Source organism: Nuphar pumila, chromosome 7 (assembly GCF_984573655.1).
Source record: "Nuphar pumila chromosome 7, dmNupPumi1.hap1.1, whole genome shotgun sequence".
Taxonomy (NCBI): Eukaryota; Viridiplantae; Streptophyta; class Magnoliopsida; order Nymphaeales; family Nymphaeaceae; genus Nuphar; species Nuphar pumila.
In genome coordinates, this window is record NC_143255.1 from 30,071,178 (window position 1) to 30,094,359 (window position 23,182).

Below are 23,182 nucleotides of genomic sequence, written 5' to 3' on the forward strand. Positions count from 1 at the left end.
TGAATATATGGAATGTCGGTTTAGTAAGCAACGAAGTAGTGATGGGAGTGTAGTGAAGCTTGGTGAGCAAGATATACCGGTGAATGATTATTTCAAATATTTGGGATCCATCATTCAAAAGTATGGAGAAATTGATGGAGATGTAAATCATAGGATAAAGGTTGGGTGGATGAAATGGAAAAGTGCTACTGGAGTGCTGTGCGATCGTAGAATGCCATTGCGGTTGAAGGAAAAGTTTTATAGGACGATTATTAGACCCGCTTTACTATATGGTACGGAATGTTGGGCTGCCAAGAGACATCATATTCAAAAAATGAGTGTAGCTGAGATGCGGATGCTTAGATGGATGTGTGGAAATACAATAAAAGATAAGATTCGGAACGAAGAGATACGTAAGAAGGTAGGTGTTGCACCCATTGAAAATAAGATGCGAGAGAATCGTTTACGGTGGTTTGGACATATTCGGCGAAGGCCTAATGATGCTCCAGTTAGAAGGTTGGAGAAATGGGAAAATATATTAGTTAAAAGAGGTTTGGGTAGGCCTAGGAAGACTTGGATGGAGATGATAGGAACGGATATGAATGCTTTGAACCTCACCGAGGACATGGCGTTGGATAGAAATGATTGGAGGAAAAGGATTCATGTGGAAGACCCAAAATGAATTTCTTTTTTGGTTCATATCGCTGACCCCAATTGTTTTGGGATGAAGGCGTAGTTGTTGTTGTTGTTGTTGTTGTACAGTCAAACTAAACATATTGAAATCGATCAACATTTCATCAGACAAAAGATAGCCGACAAAGAGATTGAACCAGTTTATGTGCCTTCAGAAGACCAAGTTGCCGATATGTTTACAAAAGGTCTTACAAGTCATCGCTTCTGGTATCTGAAGAACAAGTTGCACATGGTTCAACCCCATGCACAACTTGAGGGAGGGTATTAGAATGTGGAATATGAATTGGATATGGATCTGATATCGGATCCATATCCATCCACGAGTTTTGCTTTAGTTGTATTATTATGTAACATGTGTTACTTATAAGGGGCAGTTTTGTCCCTGTAAAAGGTAATTTGTAACCCTATAGCAATAAAGGTACTGGCGCAGCAACAGATATTCAACAGGTTGCCGACTTCTCAAAAGGTTCTTTTCTCTCTCTCTCTCTCTCACATGTTTTCACAGCTAGCAGGGTGCCGCACCCGCGTCGACGCGACTCGATGCGGGTGCGGCACCGGCTATGTCACATGGGTGCGGGCGCGGGTGCGGGTGCGGGGATTCGACACTTCCCAAAAACCCGGGTGCGGGGGTGCGGAAGGGGCAAAAATGTAAAATATATATATAACGGTTGGGTTACTAAACCGACATTCCATGTAACCAATGTCCGCACTTGTGTAGGGGTGACAACCAATTTTCCTATAACGGTTGGGTTACATCAAGGATCTGCTTTAAGCCCTTTCCTATTTGCTATAGTGATGGATGAGCTTACGAGATCAATTCAAGAAAATGTATCGTGGTGTATGTTGTTTGCTGATGATATTGTTTTGATTGATGAGTCTAGAGCTGGGGTTAATACTAAGTTAGAATTATGGAGACAGACATTGGAAGCAAGAGGTTTTAAGTTGAGTAAGAGTAATACAGAATACATGGAATGTCGGTTTTGTTGTTGTTTGCCCCTGCCGCACCCCCGCACCCGGGTTTTTTGGAAGTGCCGAATCCCCGCACCCGCACCCGCGCCCGCACCCGCACCCATGTGACATAGTGCTCTTGTCATCTTTCTTGGTGTTTTGGAGGTCAAGTTTTAACTGGAGGATCCTGAGGCTGGAGGGACACATAGGATTGTTCCAATGCATTCCATGCATCTCGAGCAGAGAGGATCTGAATAATTTCCCCCAGTATGACCTTAATTACAGTGTCTTTGGTCCAACTCAAGGCGAGTTGGTCTGCCCGCTTCCAACTAACAAAATAATGATTAATTTTGAGTTGTTTACCTTCTGTTACATACCGGCATGACACTGAATATGATCCATCTTTCAGTTGCCTTTGCCTTTTAAAGAATGAGTCCTTATTCAGTACAGTCATCAAGGTAGGAGTCCTGATTGGGACTTGTGTTTTCAGCATTGGATCTTCCCTTCACATCATGTGGATCTACTCCAACGTGTGGACCAAGGTGATGAGGACCCACTTCAATGTGTTCTGGATCTGGATCTTCCTTTACAGTACATATATGGCATAGGTTATATAGAGAAGATAACTTCAACCTCACTTTATGAATACAAGGCTTCTGGAACCTTATTCGATGATTTCAGCCAAAAAGAAGGCTAGGAAAACGTTAGATTACACAATGATGATACAAAGATATTCAACAAAGTTAAAGTTCAAGATGCTGGAGTTAATGCATAAAATTGGCATTATGATTGCAACGTTCTCAAAGTTTCATGACGTTGGTATGGAATAATTTTTCATTAATGATAGATTGCAAGATTGCAAGTGATGAGTTGCTCCAACAAAAACACGATAGAAAATGAGCAGAAAACATATGTATTTACCATTGTTGAAATGGGAAGAAACCCAAACTGATATCTGTACTGAATGGACTGTAAGCGTCCAGTATAATCGGGCCCTCTATTCGGTGTGCAATGTACCAAGCATGTAACAATCATACTGAGTTTGCTAGCAGATGTCTAGCAATAGTCTAGGATTTCATGAGTTGTTTAGGTGAAGACATACAGGTTCTAATGAGATATCTGGTTGGACCAGTCACACTGCCATAAGGTCCATAATCAAGGGTCTTGAGTTCGAATCCAGCAAGGACTATTCTCAAGCATGCCTATCAAAATGGAAAAAATGAAAAAAAAAAAGATCAAGGACTAGAAGGTAAGAAGAGTGCCTTGAGTGAAGGTACCCAATTGGAGTGCAATCTCTATCTATTTCTCTTACCAGTTACCACAATAGGATGAAAAACTGCACTTGAATTGTCCAACTTTGCTCTAAGATTCCTCCACCAGACCATCAAAGCTAAATGATCTCATTAGCTGTTTTCAGATAAAGTTGTGAAGATTGCTTTGGGACAATGAGAGATTCTTGTTTTGGTATTTTTACCAAATAGAACATTTTCAGGAATTACATGTCATGCTTTGTTAAAATATTGGCTTCTTGGTCCTCCAGCCTAGATCAACTAACTTGTTCATGCCCAGGTGCTAGGGCCATAACAGGATTATTGTCAACTATGCTCCTTTGTTAAGAGCCTTACAAAATCTTAGCTCGTGAATCCGTTTGCATGAGATAAGGGTAACTTCTCTTTTAATGCAAATAATATGGAAAACAGGTCAGAGTTCACCACACTGTCAATCTAATGGTGGATTTAAGTTTTGCAGGTGTGGAAGGGTGGTAAATTTGGCGAGCAGATGCTTCTTGTGAGTACCGAAAGAATCCATGCTGCAGGTCAGGTATAGGGATCTGACTTGGAAAAGAAAGAAGTTCGTGGAGGAGGTCAGTTGATAGAGATTCAGAAACATGAGTGAATAAAAATAAATGGGGGAATGTAGAGTATAATATTAGAACCTAAGGTAGATATTCTTCTTTTATATTTTCTTTATGTTTTCAATAGCACGAGACAGCTCAAGATGGCAGCATAAAAACACACATTGAAATATTTAATTATGTCATTGAAATATTTAATTCTCTTTATTGTGTTGGAGTTCATTACTTCATGTAGAATACATGTGACAGTCTATTCGTTACATTTTTTTCATGTCATATTATTTACTGTTTGCTGCTTGTGCACTTGCATATCTAACCTGATTCTGTGGAAGGATGTTTATTCAAATTGGATTGCTTTATTTCTAGGATTTGACACAGTCCATTGCTGTCTATGAGACCAATAAATGGACTTTACCTTCGTATCTTTTGCTTGTGTAATTTAATCTTCTTTTATATAATTGTGAAATTGAAGTTATTTTGGTTAAATGCCTTTATTCTAATCGATGATGCTTTTGTTTTTTCTTTTCTTTCTTTACTTCTTCCATTTCCTGTCAACCTTGGATATTGTCTGTGTTGTCTGTCACTCTGTCCAGCCACAGAGTCATAGTTGTCCTGTTGGGCAAAATGAAGCAGCTTATATACTTCAGTTTTTGTTTCAATTTTATTTTAATGGGTTGAATTATGTTGGATAGGTTGAAAGGGTATGTGGAGTAGAGAATCCTAATCCTGCTTTGGTGGAGAAGGCTAAATTGATTCTCAGAGTAACGTTCATTTCCTAATCCACTCGTCATCTTTTCCAGGAATTAGATGTTTTTTTTTTACTTAGTTTGAAGATCAGCTTTTAGCAGAAATATATGAGGAGCTTCACTTATTGTGCAGGAGCATGAGAAATCCCTCCTTGAAGCTATTGCAAAACTTGACAGTATGGCAGATTTAGGTGAGTTAGGCTTTTGTCTTTGAGTATTTACTTATATGCTGCCATTTGTCAATATTGAATGTGGATTCTCTTGAAGGTAAATCCTTATGACAGTGTTAGCAATATAAGACTTGGTTCATGTCTGGCCCAATATCACCTTGTGATTTGGCACAGACTTGGATGACTTGGCCTCAGATCTATTCTGTCTAAAAATCTGTACAACAATCAATATGGACTTGGACAAAAATGTTTTCTATGCCTTTGGATTACACTGGGTTGAAGGGCAAGATAAATGCATTGGAATGTGTTCTTTAGGCATTCTTCCTTTATATAATTTTTGCATTTTACCTATTGTTTCCTTCATGCGTGTGCACAGACCCCATCACCCTGCTTTATATCTTGATTCATCATCTACCAGGAATATTACAGATAAATTGAATTTATTATGCTATTTTGTTACATATTGCCAAAACTTAAACAAACAGAAAATGCACATTATCATGATATCCTGATCTGTGGTTGAACCATGATTATAGTGCTAGAGATAGGAGTTAGATATCTAACGAACTTGAATCTGATAAATCTGATTTCAGTTACTAAATCTGAATCCGACTTGAAACCTGGTTAACTGCAAAGGTGTATCCAGTTAGGTTAATTAGCTATTTCAGATCCAGATCCAGTAAAAGATTTTCTTATCCATGTCCCTATCTTAGTTCAGATTCAGTAAATGCCTACAATCTGAATGGACCTGATCTGTTCACATCCTTCATCTATTCCATGAATATTGTCGAAAACCGGGTTTGATGCACTAGTTTTAGCATTTTAGCCCAAACAGTGGATAAGCTAAAACCAATGTAACATCTAATTCATCATTTTCTTTATTTTATCACAATGTGGTCCTAATTCTACCATGAAACCATTACTTAATTTTCTTCTTTGCAAGTAATCTTTTATTTTCACTTTTTTTGGGGGTATTTTTAGACAAACATGTTAAAGATATCCTGAGATATATTCATTTTTTCCTGAGAATATCTCAAGATAGATATTTGTCACACTGCTCTAGTACATGTTGCTTCCCAGGGCTTCATTGCCTTTATTAATGAGTGTGGATGATCTTGAATTATGTATAGCATATGTAATTGAGATCCCGACTTCAAAGATATTTATTTAATAAAAGTAGGGTCTTCATTGCATGTATCTTGACCTGATTCCGACCCATCCAGGTCCCATATATTGGATATGGTCCATATGGATCCCTGTGGCCTTATCTTGTTAGAAAACGTGTTTGCTGGGATCTGTGCCCTGGGAAAAATCTGCGTGCAGCATGTGTAGTCTAGTGATTCAGTTGGGTCCGCATGATTTCATGCCATTAAAGCAAATAATCAAAATTTTGGGTTTTTGCAGGACCATGTTTGAGTGCCATGACATGAAATGAAGGTGGAAATGGGGTTATCTACAGAATCCAGATCTGAACGCCTGATACAACTCTGTTCCTATCAGATCATATTAGGATTGTATCTGGATTTGATCTCTTTTGCAATCCAACTATTTGGATTTCCTTCTCTTCGGTCCTTTTTGAATAGTTTGTTTTGGATTCCTTTGTCAATCATGACGAGGCTGTCTGGCTTATAAACTTCAAGTCTATATTGTTCAGATGTCTCTTGAGTAACCGCCAAACATTTTCTGATGAGGAAGGGTGTAAGTTTTGCTATGCATATGGAACATAACATGGTTATACTCAAGGCAAACACTTGACGGGCTACATAAGTGAAAGTTCCAGGATCAGCCTGATAGAACACCAACAAGATCTGCCGTGGGCATTATGACAATGAAAGATGAGGCTGTCTGTTTATACATGTAAAAGCTGATTTAAAGTTTCATCGCATGGATGCAAGTGCTTGAGGCTTGAAGTAAGCCAGTAAAACTTCCAGAGTAGGAAGCTTTTAAACGTTGTGTTATAAAGGTTACTCTGTTTGGGTCCCCTTCTTAGGGTATGCTAATTTGTCGATGATGTCTATTCTTTCTCCCTAGCATCTATGCTACTGATTTCCTTTTGGAAAAGACGGTGATGAATACTTTAAGTATTTTGTGGTATAATGTGCATACATCGTTTGATTATGACAAACATAATGGTGCAAAGAGTTCACATATTGGATCTGTGCTTTCTGCTGCTGCTGCTGTGTGTGTGGATTCGTGATGCAGTCTGGTGGATAATCCTTCGCAGGAAGAAAGATTTCTACATTTGAATTTGGATGGTGTGGAGGATATCTTGCTTGGTCCCCACTTGTGCCATTGGACTGGGAATTCTATGGTGCTGAAAGTTGGTCGGCAAATGTGGTTAATTAACATGCCTCTTTTAGATGCATCTGTTCAAGAAATTGTGAACACGTTTTATTGTTATTTGGATAGGAAGATGTTCTCATTAGAATAAGGTCTTGGATGTATGGTTCAGACAACCTTCAAGTCATTACTCTTATTTTGAAAGGATTCAGACGGAGTATATGATGTCAGCAACATGGTAAAGGTAAGGCCTTGCAGCTGCTTGCTGCCGTGTGTTAATTTTTCTTCAAAATGCCTCTTTTTTCCGTCAGACTGGCAGCGTCATGTTCTCAGTTACCCTTTACCATTGCATTTGTTGTGTAGCTGCTCGACCTGTGTGTTCATCTTCTAGTTGGATGCTTTCAGAGGAGGTGCAATTTTCTTTGTAAATTTGCCAGGCCAAACATGGCACACACCGGATTATTAAATCGACAAAGTAACCAATATTGCTGTCTGGCACAAGTCTAAAATTGTCAAATATTTAAACGATTGTTCTCAGTTCTGTCTTCTTTTATGATGTAAAACTTGGTTTTATCTGGTAATGGTTGTTTTCAGTTCTCTCTCTCTCTCTCTCTGATACTGTGCTTTCCTCCAAATCTGAAATTACATGGCTGGTGTATCAGGAAGCCGATTAGGTGGCTTGTCCTTTCAGTCAATTCAAACCAATTCTTGCATCTGAAGCAAGGATGGCATGAAGCTTATTAGCAGACCCAGCAGTAACGGTCAGTCACTTGTGTGTGTATGGGCGCATGTATGTGGGTGTGGGTGCGGGTGCGTGGGTGTGTGTTGTATGTGTGTGCGTGCCTGTGTAAGTGTGTTTGTACAGGAGATATGTGCAAGTTTCAGTTAACTCAACTTGGAAAGCGGCAGACTCGGGTGCTGATACTTGCTTAAATTATGGCCTTGTGGGACTAGTTGATCCATCGGGCTAATTAACATGGTTTGAGCACTCCACCCCATTCAATGATCATATATAACACGAGTCTCCTTGGTTACGTGAAGCCTAAGCGTAGTTCAGACTTCAGAATGATGATGGTCCAGCCATCATGTCTAGATGGCCTATAGACCACTCTTTTGAACAAATAGAACCGAATGGGTAGGCTTGGTTGACCGACTCATGGCTTGCTTTTTATGATTGGCAATTTCCATAAACTACTAGTCATTAGCCTGGTGCAGCTGTGTTCAAGTTGCTCTAGACCGATGGTCAAGTTGTGTTCAAGGGAACGTTTGGAAGCAAGAAAAATTCTCATAGAGAATAAGATTTTGCCTATGAGAAGTTTTAATATGATTTTTTTAAATGAAAAAATTTCACTTGTTTGTGTTGCATGAGAAAAACGGAGTGAAAAGACATAAGAAAAATGAATGAGAGAGAGAGGTTAAAATGGTGGTGGGTACTTGTGGCAACCCATGAAATGAGATGTGTTATGGGTGAATGGTTGCCCTAATGCAAAAAAAAAAAAAAAAATTGATAAGAAAAATCCCTCCAACCCCAGCTGAAATTTTCCTATAGAAACTCAGACTTTTAGAAAAGCTTTCCTTTCAAAAATTTTCTCTAGTTTGTTACGGTTGTAAAAGTTGCCATTTTTTTCTTGCTTGCAATTTTCCTACTACTACTTTCTCGCTTTCAAACAGAAGTCGGATAAAAAGGATCCACCCTCAGATTGTGACTTGACTCACCCACTAGGCAACAGTTGCTTTTTTGGGTTTGCAAAACAGAGGACCACACCGTGGGGCCCTCCATATGGCTACTTAGAACAAGGCCAAGTGTTGCCGAGGATGGCACCACTCCATCTTTCATCCCCCTCAACTAAGAGCCTGTGCTTGGTTTTCTTCATTCGCACTAGGGATTTTCGCTAGCAGATCTCCTCACAAAAATCCAATGGTTGCTCAAGTGTTGAAAGTTCACATCATGATATGTGCCTTTTGTTTCAACATGCGACACTCTAGAGCCCTACATACCTACACTAGGAAGTCACCTGTCTCATTTGAAACCTGCATGTCCACCCCTCAGTACATTGTGAATTGGCGGGGTGCAGTAAGAAAAGAGAAAATGCCAAAGCATATCTCTATGAGGTGATGTTGCATGATGCCTACAAACACATATGGCTCAAAACAGGAACTTGCATAACCAACCACACATTCAAACAATATAAAACAAAACCTTTTGAAATTTAGCTGAATGTCAATCTCCCAAACAGGTCTCAAGGCGGACTTTGATGCAACCATTGGCTCTATAGAAACTTTCAAAACATTGCATCTTGTTTGCTTTCTCAAAAAACCATACATCTTGTCTGGATCCTAATGGAGCTCAGACCCAACCGGATTCTTTAAATGAAGCAATGTTTACTTGTTTTTCCTTTGTTTAAATGCAGACACCAGAAAGAAGACAAGTCTTTGGTGTGCACGTATATATATTATCAGACTTGAAACCTGTCACATGGGTGCGGGTGCGGGGGTGCGGCACTTTCAAAAAACTTGGGTGCAAGGGTGCGGTAAAAATATAAAAAATTATATATATAAAGTTCAAAAGTTGAACATAAATGACCTTGAGTGCGTTAACTGCACCCAGGGTCAGGTTGACCGCATCGGGTGTGGGTGGGGGTGCAATGCGGGTAAGGCACCTAGTTGGAGAGTCCATGTGACATAGCTTGAAACTCATAGGAGCAAGTTGTTTCAACTCAATCTGCCACCATACATACGATATAGATGTTTTATTTAGTGAAAATCGGGTCACTGGATTCTGATGTGTAAATATGTGTTTTCTGACAATTAAAAAGTCGATGGTTGTACCAACCGGCTCCAAGTGGTTGGTAAGAGCTGTCAGTACAGGTCTTATTGTGGTGGAACGTTGCAGGTTCAAAACCCAGTGGTACGTTGAATAACTGGTGGGGGTCTGCCTAACCCCAGCTTGCCTTTCAAAAAGATAAAATCAATGGTTGTGAATACATTGATTAAAAAATATATATCCTTTTGCTGAAAAAACACAATTCAAGGACAATTTGACCATGTTGGACACATCTACGATGTCAAATTAAGTCGAAACAACTTGCACCTATGAGTTTTGATTCATCCGCACTGCTCACATGTCCAGACCGGAGACTTATCCCCAGAAAGATGGTGTCTTGAAAATCTGTTAAGAAGCTTCAGAACTTATCAAAACTTGCTTTTGAAACTCACACTGGGACAAGATGTCATTTTTCATTCAAAATGGAGATGTTCTTGAAATGCACAAGCACACAATATGCTTGAATTCAATAATTCAATATAATCCTAATAAAATTTGGTTTAGGTAGAGAGGCTGGCATGCATTGCCTTCCATTCAGCAGGATTTCACATATTTGTAGCCTTGAAGAGAGAGAATAACACTTTCTTGGAATGCTTGGGCTAGCACATGTCCTTTACAATGTTTTGGGCATGCCACGTCCTACAAAGGATGCCAAAGAGTTGCAATCAAATGAGAATGCACCCCAAATAGGCTTGCCAATATTTGGGTTTCTTCATAGTCCAGGGTTTTGCTTAGTGTTTTAAAATTAGTTGTGAATATTTGGTAAAAGTGTGAGTTTTGGAATTCTTATCCATAATTTTTTACCTTTTAGTTTATTAATGCTCAAGTGTTCAATCTAATTCACCAACACTGCATATTGAAAATGATTTCCAAGTCATTTATACATCAATAGGAGGTGCAGTCTAGCATAATGGGGATGATTTTGTAAACTACTTTCAAGAGTGAAGCAGGGGGGAACCCATGTTTTTAACTAGTAGTTGGAATATGTAAAAGAACCCCATATTCCAAAGCCCAGTAGGTCCTCAAGATTGCAGGTCTAGTGAAGTGATTGGGCCCCACACAAAACACAAAAAATTGCTGACAAGTCTGTGTCCCAAAGGAGCTTGGTGTAGTGAGATGGGACCTAAGCTGCTAGGCAGGTGGTCTAGGTTCAAATCTCATGAGCGTCACCCCTTGCACAAGTCTGTAAGGACAGAGACGGTAAATCCGACAGGTAGAGCCAGCATAACTAGGTATCTGATCCTGGGGGTGTTTTTTCAGTGTAAATATCAAAAAACAGTGTTTTTTTGCATGTAAACACAAACATAGAAAATTACTGCATGTAATAGGGAAAATCTTTGCATAGAAAATCGCTGCACTTTTTATGTTTTCGTGTGGTGTGAGTACTTTACAAGGTACTTGGGCCCCATCACTTGATCTGCTCTGTCAAGATTTTCACAGTAAAAGAAAGCTGGAAGTTGCAGAGTGTTTTGTAATTCACTTGAAAGATGCCTGCAGCGACGTATGTATTGACCATTTTTGTTTCAAAATAGTAATCCCATGAAGGCGCCCGCCCCTCTTGGCAGGAGTTGTTTCATAAGGAGATGTGATCATATGATTGTCAAAAGTTTAACCATATTTGAGTGTCTTTTACATTATTTACTATGGAAAATATCAGCAACTACAAAGGGCGTTTGAATGTCCTGAACCTTCAAGGAGTTCCAGGAACACATATGAAGATGTGAGTCGCATGGAAAAAAGATCAGGTGCAATGCAGCGGCACACTGCACCTGATCACCCTCCATCTTGGAGGTAGGGCCTGTCAGTTGTGGGATCCAAGAAATGATGGTGGGTGATCAGGTGCAGCGGCAGGGGCAGAGCAAGGAATTTAAACTAGAGTGGGCACATATGCATAGTAAAAAGGAAACAATGGCCCACAATGTCTCCTCTCAATTTGTAAGAGTGAGTTGTGAATGTCCTCAAGTTAACGTGATATCACAAATTCGAAACCCAATGGTGGTGTCCCTTGCTACAAGGTCAAAGCTGGGTGTACTCCGAGGTGGCAGGGGGGCTCAAAGGTTTTACCAAGTGGAGGCCAACCAATGTAAAGTAGGTGATGGGGGGAGGATTACCTAGGGTTATCCAAAAAAAAAAAGAAACTATGACAATTGATTAAAAAAAAAAAATCAAAACTCCTTATATTTTAACTAAAATCAAGCATTTATTATTCATACATTCATGCCTAATGGTAATTGAAAAAAAACACAAAAAAATCTTAAAACCATAACTAAACATTTATGTCATTTAAAAAAACCAAATCAAAACTCTAAATTCTCACAATCATCATTCATATATCCGGTCTTGGACACGGGGAGAAAACTAATAAGAGGAAAGATTAGTTATGGACTTTATCAAATCCAGATTTTTGCAACAGAAAATGAAGTCCGCAATAAACAAGCTCTAGTGGAAGAAAGGGCTACTCTTATAACACCCCAAATTTTGTATCTCTAAAATCATAGATTTTTTTTAAAACAATTTTATAAAACTGCAGAAGAAAATTCAAATGGGACAAAAATTGGCATGTTACTTAATGATCACATTCATTTACCATACATGTATTAAATTAAAAAATTAACATTCATAAGTGAATAATTGTCCATTACATCTCAAAATTAAATAATAATAGTTCATAAAAAATTTAAATTAATAATTAGAGTCTCAATCATTTATAAATGCTCGCAATCCAAAACACTTGAAGGGATGGAAAAGGCTTAGCTCGGTCCTCATCGCAACCTCCTGCCATCGCGCATGCACTCATTTGCTACCTGAAAATAAATAAATTCAATAGGGCCAAACATTTAAGTCTAAGTAGGGTGGAGATATTCAAAATACATAAATTAAAGCAAGTAGGCAGGAATTAATTCAAATTTTCATACATCTAAGCAAGATTAAATACATCCAAATTATATGTATGAACTTCTAACAGTGTATTCAAGCATATATTTACAAAATGCTTTCAACCATCAATTCAGATGACTATGGATAATTAAATATGCATGAGCAGCTAAAAAAAATGCATGCACTTACCATTGTAGGAATCAACTGTATGTATGAGTCATTTATTATTTTTAGTTAGGTTTTCTTTCTTATATGATGCATGTCATGCCTATCTAATGTGCAATCACTTTAGGTGTTAGTTTTTAGCCTCGTGGGTACGAACACAAGTTTAAACCTGAATCATTTCCATGACACATGTAGTATTTTTAAATAAGGGTGGCTTTGGCCTGGCCGGATACTTTTCACCAGTCTTGCGGGTGAGGGACGAGCGTATTAAGAGAGCGCTCCCAACACCATCATCCTAATATATGAGTTTTTTACTCATCAATTTTTATCCTCTACATTGCAGTCAAATGCAAAAGTTTCTCCTATCTTCGTAGTTGGAGAGGAACAACCTTCCGTGCTCAAAATATTTTCCACGAAGTCGAAAGTACCGCTTGCCCTCTCCTTACAAGCATCGATATTTAGTGTTACATGTTTATACTTTTAAATTAATTACTTTACATGCAACACATATATAGGAATCCACTAAAGAAATTTAGCCACTTTAGGGCCTATGAATGCATATTTTGAAATATTGAATTTGGTATCATTGCACATGTTTCTTTCATTTCAAACTTAAGCAGATATGTCAAAATAAAGCAATGAATTTCCTTTACAAGTAAATGCATCCAATCATTCATATCATCATCATGTACATGTCAGTCATATAAAAACAACATGCATGGTTAATTAAACAATTGCATTTGATTCACAAGGCGAACTCTTTCGTTTCCTTCGCTAGTGAGAGGCCACGAAGGCATGCTTGTGCAATAATACATTGTTTAATTCATGCCTCATAAATGGGCACTTAATTTCTCACAAAACTTATTTCTAACAATCTATAAATAGTACGACATTCATTTGCAAAGTCACACACGAAACACTTAGAATTCACAAACATACACTAATTGGGTCTTGAACCGATTTCAAACTTGCGAAAACTCAATTATGTTCAACTGTTATAGAGGTTACACAAAATTTTATAGTCGTCGAACAAAGCTAAAATTTTAACATTTTGCAGAAAATTTTGTAAGTTTTTCGATACCATAAACCGTTCTTAAAAATTTCTCTGAATGAGGGAGATACAAACGATTTAGTGCATGCCAATACTTTTCTGTTCTGACTGTCACAGTTCAGTGCTCATTCTATGAACAGAGCTCAAAATTTCACAAGATATGAAATTTTGTTAGCTTTCCAACACAATAAATCATTCATAAAACTTCTCTAAATGAGAGAGATACGAATAATTTATCGGTTGGGTGTCAGACTAGAAATATGTATTAACGAGAAATATGCATTCAGGTGAGCCAAAACAGGCCACCTGAATTCAATTTTTTTTGCATGAACATATTAAATAAAATTTCAAAAACATCATCACATTAATTTAAACTAATCTACCATAGACAAATCCTATTTTTGCAGCCGTTAGGCCAGAAAATTGTCTCATCTCTTCGAACCATATTTTCTCATAAATAATTTCAGTATTTTTACATAATCAATCATAAAAATGCATATTTTCTATAACAAAAATAACGAAAAGCATACTAAGAACCACATTACATGTAAACAAATATTAACTATAATTTTTAACTAAAATTTGCAATCAAACAAATAACTATTACATGTATTCCTAAGAAATTATGATTTTTATTTCTGACAAAATCGATAGCATGCATCCCATAGTATTTATTTGTTTTCAATTTCAGTAATTCAGATACTTTAGAGGATGAATCAATTCTTTCTAGGGAAAATCAAAATCAACCCCTTTTATTAAATCCAACTTGAATTCTTACGAAAACCCTCTTTTAATCAATAGTTTGAATAAGGTTCAAAAACCTGATTTTGGTAAAAACGATTTTGAGAGAGGTTTTCTTTCGAAAACCCTCTCTATTATATTTTTCAATAAACCTTACGCCAAACTCACGTATGGGGGGCATGGTATAGGGTTTGTTCCTATGAAAAATCAGAAGAACTCATGCCTACGAGTTCAGATTTACCTATGGAGAATAGAAACCCTTACCTCTTTCACGAAAACGTATCCTTAGGTTGCAAAAATGAGCTTCATACATTAACCATACACCCACTACGTATTGTGACCACTCCAACGTAATCCTTACGCTCCAACTACACACGTAAATGCCCTCTTTTTTGGTCCAAAGGGGAAAGCACAAGGGAAACATAGGGATTAGAGAGGAGAAATGAGGGGAATCAGGGAGCAAGAGGGAAAAGAGAGAGCAAAATACCAAAGAGGCAAAATAAGGGGGGGGGGGGGTGAGCCCCTCCCATTCTTTTATAGAAGTTGGGGTGAGGTCAAGGGCTGGGTTAATCTCAGCCCTTGATCTCAATCAAGGCTTTCTTTACTTTTCTCTAAAATTTTCTACTTTCCCTTTTTCTTTATTTTAAATTCCTTTTTTTTGTATTGTATTTTGTTTAGCTTAGGGTATAGGTATGCCATATGTATATGTGTATTATATATTATGTAGTATATAATATATAGAATATGAAAAAATATGGGCTGGTCGACCCTCATGAGTCCAACCTTTCCATATTTCAAAAAATTTTCAAACTTGCTTGCTTGACAAACAAGTTTGACTAGTCTTTTCTTTTTTTTGTTCCTTTCTTTCTTTCCTTTCCCCATGACCACCTTCCTTCTTCTTCTTATTCTAGCCATCTCCATCCTAGAAAGCTCTAGGATGGGACGCCCCTCCCCCCTTGGGAGGCTATGTTATGAAAAAGGTAACTTTTGACTTGTTCTTTCTTTTTTATTTTTGTTAAGTTTTCTAAAGCCTTTGATTTTAAAGTTAAATGTTCATTTTAAATTTGAAAAGGAGTGCCACTTAGGAATGTATGACCCACCTATGGACTCCTATAATTTTATTAAATGTGGTTTAATCACAATTTCCATTCCACTTAAATTCTTTTCTAGTTAATTAAATTAAGTATTTGGATTTCAATTCTTTCAAAACTAGAGTTTAGGTTTAAGTGAAATGACTCTATATGTAGCTTAAATTAGGTTCAAATGTAGGTGAATGTCTCTACTAAATTTTTTTGCTATATTCATTATTATTTTATATCTTTCTTTTCTAACAAATTTTGAATTTCTCAAAAATAATTTTTGAAAAAAAGAAATTTCACTAGGGTCGATGAAACCCTTGAGCGTGTGAGTGTATTTCATACATTTAATTTTTTTCTAAGTCTAACATAACCTATAGCCTAACACTTAGTTCATATTATCATATCCAATTCATCACATATAAAGAAAATGTCAAAAATTTATGAAAGTTCCTCAAAAAATCGCGGGTATTACAACTGTGGACCAATGACATCAATGCTTTTGCCATCCTACCCTTAGAATAGTTCAACAAATTATTCACAAGTTTAATTTACTTTATTTTCATAGACTGTTGAATATTGTTTGTCTTGCATGCCAACATGGCAAAAGTCATGCCCTTCATTTTTCAAACTCTTTATATAAAATATCTAGCCCTTTGAAATTGATTTATTTAGATGTCTAGATTGATATCAATGTTATATGATTTTTGTTGATGCTTTTTCTAGATATTCATGGATCTATGTGATTAGAGAAAAAATTTTGATGTGAAAAATGTGTTTTAAATGTTCAAGGCCAGTGTAAAAAATATTTTTGAAAGAAAAACTAAATATTTGCAAACTAATGGAGGAGGTGAATATCAAGTGTTGGATATGTTCTTGCAAGAATATGGTATTGAGCATAGAGTTTTGTGTCTCCATGTCCATGAGCAAATGGGGTTGTCGAATGCAAACACTGTCCTGTGGTGGACACTAGTCTAAGCCTCATAAGTCAAGTAGTTCCTACTAAATACTAGACTTATGCCTTTAGTGTTGCATCTTATCTTATCAATTGCTTACCCATATCTGTTCTTGGCCAAAAATCATCCCTTGAGAAACTGTTCAAACAAAAACCTGATTATACTTTTGTTGATAAATAAATTTGCACGTGGGAGGATGGGACTTACTTGGATTCTTCTTTGAAACGTAGGGATGCAGTTACAAACTCTGGTTGTTCTTCACCTTGCGGGAAGGTAAAGACAACAAGTTTTCTCAATCCTCGTATTTTGAATCTCTCCATCATAGTTTGTAATATGCAAAACAAACATAAAATTGTGTATAAGTACCTAATCACAGATTAAAATAACTGGATTAGGGATATGGGGAAAATACCTTTTTTGAATGTGGGACTTCGTTTGATCATTTAGGCTCGTTGTTCTGTTTGTAGTAGATGTGATCGTTCTTTAGAGGCTTCTCGGATAGCGTGTTGTCAAGGATAGATATAGACGTGTTTGTGTATAGCCAACACGTAGGTATAGAATTTTCAGATTTTCTACATCCTTTAAAGTATAGGGGCGAGCCCCTATTTATAGGTGTTCAAAATAGATTCAGATCATGGAACTTTTCGGTTTCAGATATGGTCCAAATGGATTTGTGCTCATCTCGGATAAGAGATGAGGTTTTATCTAGAGAAAATATTATCTCAGAATCATGCAAAAGTAGTTGAAAATCAGGCAAATGTGTTTTATTTGCTATAACTAATTGGACGACTAAACTGATTTTTCCATCCAAAGATGGATGACTAAACATGTTTGGCCATCCACTCGAGACGATAAACCAAATGTTGGATTGGCTGGATGGCTTAACTAAGATAGTTGTTCGGGGAGGTTAAGGTGGCTGAACTGGAGTAGCTATTCTGGGTCGGACTACTGAACTGAGATGGTCGTCCGAATGCGATGGACGACTGAACTGCTTTGGCTGTGCAATGAATTTTCTCAGTTTTCTCATGCTGTCATCTTTTAAACTCCAAACTGTAGCTTGATTCTTCCAAAGATGTTAGTATTTTGGGCATCTTGGAAAAATTAGGTGTCTACAACTTTTCTTTAATTTTTTGAACGTGCTTGTTAACCATGTCTTAGACCATATAAAGAGCACAAGTTAGATTACAAATCCTCTCTTCATATCTTTCTTGGGCACAACTCCAAGCAGAAGGGCTATCAATGTCTAGATCTTTACATAGGACAAATTGTTCTTTTTTGAAATGTCATTTTTTATGAGAACACCTTTCCTTTTCAAAATAACTTCTCCACTCAACCCAAAAAATGAGCTTCCTTTACCACCTTCAAATCTTACTACATAAATACCTTTTATACTCATTCAACCACTTAATGAATCTCTTCCTAAACCAACCACCTCCCAAGACAAATTCTACTCTTGCATCCCGTACAACTCCTATTGCTAACCCACTAGCCTCACCTATCTCCGTTCCCTTCTTGAGTTCTAATCAAAATGACCAACCCACTCCTCCTTCCTTAGCTTAAGGTCCTCTTCTTCTTACTCATCATATGGTTACCCATTCTCAAGACGACATCTGTATTCCTAAAATCTATTTGTCCACCCTTCACCCTCTTCTCATTACACCTCTTACTGGGTTTGCCCAAGATAAAAAACCCACTACCTTTTGCTAAGCAAACCAATCACCCCATTGAAGAAAAGCTATGAAAATTGAAATGTTTGCCCTCTATCAGAATCACACTTGGACCCTTGAACCCTCATTCTCATCTCAACATATAATTGGATGTAAGTGGATTTTAAAAGTTAAAAGGAAAGCAGATGAATCCTTAAAACAATATAATGCTAGACTTGTAGGCAAATGTTATGATCATGAATAAAAGATTGATTTCTTTAAAACCTTTAGCCCTATTGTCAAACCAATCACTATTCGGACTGTTCTCACCATCGTGGTTAATCAAAAGTGACATGTTCAACAACTCAATGTCAACAATGAATTTCTACATGGTGATTTATATGAAGTTGTTTACATGTCCCAACCACTTGGCATCACAAATCCTCGATTTCCCTATCATGTTTGTCATCTTCGCAAGACACTATATAGCCTTAAACAAGCCCCAAGGGCATGATACCAATGTCTCAGTAATGCATTATTTTTAATGGGTTTTGTGGGTTCCTGCATAAATACACTCTCATATCGCAACTCACTCGTATGTTTACAGTCAAAGACCTAGAGGATCTACATTTCTTCCTTGGTATCGAGGCCCTATGGAGACCTGCTCAACTTTTTCTATCTAAGAAAAAGTACATTATGGATCTTTTTCATCGGAAAGACATGACAAGGGAAAAACCATTTAACACACCTATGTCAACCACCACTACCATGAAATCTGGTTTTGGACCTGTTTTTCATGATCCCACCCTTTATAGAAGCATTATGGGTGTCTTACAATTGACCATAACAAATTTATCATATCCTATCAATAAAGTATGCCAGTTCATGCACACTCCCTCTATTGATCATTGGCCTGCTGTAAAACACATCCTTAGATATATCAAAAGCACTCTTCAACTTGGATTACTTCTTCGACCTTCTCACAATCACCTTCTTTCTTTCTACTCAGATGCCAATTGGGCAGGGTGTCTTAACGATTGAATATCCACCGATGGGTATGCTGTTTTTCTCGGACCAAATATCATCTCATGGAGTTCCAAGAAACAAAACACCATTGCCTGCTCCAACAATGAGGCCGAATACAAAGCCGTTTCCAACACTACTGCTGAATTGATTTAGGTGCAATTTCTCCTAAAGGAATTGAGGGTTCCTTACTCTATCCTTCTTGTGTTATGGTGCAATAATGTTGGTGCTACTTACATGGCCACACACTCCGTGTTTCATTAGCATAGTAAACACACTGAAATCAATGTGTATTTTGTTCGTGATCATATCACTAAGAAACAATTGACTGTGCAACACTTGTCCTCTAATGATTATCTTGCTGACATCTTCACAAAGCCTCTACCTGCCGAATGGTTCAAAACTCTTCGTGTCAAACTCAATGTCCTTCCTTGCCCCTTGAGTTTGAGAGGGATATTAGAGATATGAACCATGGTTCAATCCCCTCACAAGCGATCAATCTAGATCCATATCTCCATTATGATAAAGCCAATTTAGTTTATGCAAAGAGGATAGAGATGGATCAGGCTTCCATGTACAACAATGAAGAAAAATCAAATATACAAGTTACTATATTCAAGAATGCAGAGAAATCCAAAGTGATTGAAATCTTACCTAAACCTAAGGATGTGAGAATAGAAAGATAAAGAGATAATAATCTCTTAAATATATAAAGTTTTTTTTTTAATTGGAACCTTTTCCTTTGAATCTAGGTGACAGAGAAAGAAAAAAATCATTGTATCGTGGATATAGACACCACCAGTTGAACCACATATCTTGTTGTTGCTATGTGCCTTTCATTTTCATCTTTTCTAAGTTGTCTTTTTCTCTATTAAAAAGATCATGATCTTATTTTGAAACACAACTCAAGGCATAATTCTTAGCTAACAAACTATGTTTAATATATACATAAATAAGATTAGATTTAGTGGCACCTAGGGATATGAAAAGTCTACCTTAGGGAGGGTTTATGTTGGATGGAACCATACCCATCAGTGAAGGCTGCAGGCCGACTATCAGCCCGATGATCTACCAGATGAATTACTTCTCTATTGTCTCAAAAGGTGCCATATTTGAATCCAATCCTTCCATAGAGCCATAATCAATTCACAGTATCCCTTCAACTGCTCCAAATGCTTCTACTGCATCTCCTATCGTAATCAAACAATGCCCTCAATCGCCGCTAGATGTTGCATACCCGTCATCTCCACCATCTCCCATCAACAAAAGGCCAATGTCATAAAACCAGGATGGTCGTGGAGCCATTCATGCTACCACAACCGAACCTTCATCGGAGCCATTCATGCAGCCTCATCTGCCCCCCCGCGAAGGCAGTTGCACAAGAACTTCTGAGAGGGCCAGCATGTGGCCCACCACATGGGAGTCGGGGGCCAAGGCATGGCCATCATGGCTACACCCTCTCCTTCCCATTGACTGCGGTGTCACCTCCTACCGTCGACCACCCTTTTATGGATGCATATCTAATGGGTGCTGAGTCATTAGGTCGAGTCACTTGCCACCTCAATAATCTTCCTTCCCCTCATGAGTTTCAGTTTACTTGCTATGAAGGAGATCATCCCGGCTCAGCCATCGTCTACCACTCCTGGGCTGAATAGGATGCTGGTCCTCCAGATTTCATCTTTTCTATTCATATTCACATTAACGGAGGTAAGGAGAACTTCTCTCCCTAGGACGAGGATACCCATTCCAAGTCTGGTACGTTAGCCTAAGCTTGTTCTCGACATTGTTATAAAGCGAGAGTGTTCGATCGTTGGAAGCACCGACTTCATGATAGTGTGCATGCAATGCAAACATATTTGTTTAGAACACCTCTAGAACCATTCATCTTAGACCCCAACTTTGATACTAAATTCTGAGGTTGATGTAAATTGAGAAGACTTGATTTTTGAGAAAACTACCCAACTAAATTATCTAAAAAATAGTAAATTTAAAGAAATTGATGAAAAATAATAAGAAATCACACAAAATTATCTGAATGCGAAATAACTAAAATAAACTGAAAATAACAATTTATGATCTTGACTCTTAACTGCCTATAATCCTAGATCTTTCTTATATTTATAATAGAAGAATCATTATCCTAGTAAACCTAAACTACTATATTTGATAAACATCAATTAAGAAAACAAATCTTAATTCTACTAAACTACTAAAATGTTATATGGATCAATTACTGAGATCCAATATCCATTACAAAGATCCAAGCAAGAAGATATCAAAACTAAAATAGTATGGATCTCAAATGATCCAATAGAAGATGTAGACCCAGTTATGTATTGCTCCACTCCTGCATCATTCTCCCCAGGTTGAAAATAACTTGACCTCAAATCTTGATCCCGATTATGCTTCTTTGAGGTCCATAATATAGAATTGGATAGCTTTCCTATTCCAAAAATTGTGTGGACCAAACATGATCTACTCTGATATGTATCTGAAAGCTCAAAATGTTCTTCCCGAACCATCCATAGTCTTCAACTGCATTTTTTTGTTGATCTGAATTTTAAACAAAATCCTCACAAGCTAAAATTGGTGGGCTTTGAGTTGGATTCAGGCTTGGGACATCCGAAATGGGTGGGCTTTGAGTTGGATTCAGACTTGGGACATCCGAAATGGGTGGGCTCTTGGTAGGATTAGGACAAAGAAGTTGGGTACAGACCCAATGCAGTGGACTAGAGTAGAGAACAGAGTCCACCGGGATAGGAACTGATGATCCATGGCTCAAAACCAGATCTAAACCTGATGAAACTGGGGCATGAACTTCAGAACTAACATGTAGTCTGGTTTTTCTATCATCACAGTTTAGAGAACTAGTTTTCTCGGTTCTCCACTCAGGTGAGACACCACCTGTGTAGGAAACCCATAAGGGTGCCTCCTCACCCGACCTGGTAGGGTGGAGCCCCTTCTCCCTAGGTAACAGAGGGGGACCCCTTGTCAGTGGGTGAGGAACCCACCAACTGGTCCTATCTGATATGAGCTCGTCGGATGGTGGTTTGTTGATGGGTCAGCGCTACTCTGATAGAAAAGAGGAAGAAGGAGGAGGGGCGAGTAGCACCCTCCCTCCCCAACTCTGCTCGATGGAAGGGGAACAGATGGGATGACAGGATGATGACCCCCCTATGGGTGCACCAAAGCCAATAGAGGGGGTGTCGATCGACCAAGTCTAACCGGCAGATGGTGGTTGGCTGGACTCTGACCGGTAGTAGGTCCTTCATTAGTTTGAAATTGGAACAAAGAAGGGAAACAAATGGTGATGGTGGAGATGGCCCAGAGATGTTGGCGATGACAATGGTAGGGTGTGCGTTGAGGAGGCTGATGTGGGGGCGTTGATGGGGAAACAAGTGGTGTGGCAGGGGAATCCCTAACCAGTAGGGAAGGAGGAGGACTTGGTGCTAGGGATGGGTGCCGAGTCACATATGGAACAAAGATCGCCAACGGTGGTGGTGTTGGATTTGCTGGCGGTTTTTTTTATAATTCGACAGTTTGTTGGCAAAGTACCATCATCAACAATGATAAGTCCTATTGCATTAAATCAAGTATTTTCTTCATCCTATCAAATAATTGACCCATCTTCATATATTCTCCCTGTTCATTTCTCGAATTGTGAGATAACACGAACATGCGATCGAAGTGTGGCTTCATGATCAGAAATTTGGCTCTGATACCAAATTGATGTAATATGAGAGAACTTAATTTATGAGAAAACTATTCAGCTATGAATTATCTAGAAAAGAATAAAAAATTTAAAGAAATTGCTCAAAATAATAAGAAATCACAAAGAATTAACATAATCTGAAATAACTGAAATAAACTGAAAATAACAATTTAAGATCTTAACTTTTCACTATCTCTAATCATAGATCTTCCCTATATTTATAGGAGAAAGAATCATAATCCTAACAAACTTAAACTACCATATTTGATAAACATCAATTAAGAAAGCAAATTTTAATTCTACTAAACTACTAAAATAGGATATGAATCAATTAATAAGATCCAATATCCATTATAATGACCCAAACAAGAAGATATCTAAACTAAAATAATATGGATCTCAAATAATCCATTAAAGATTGTAGACTTGGATATATTGTT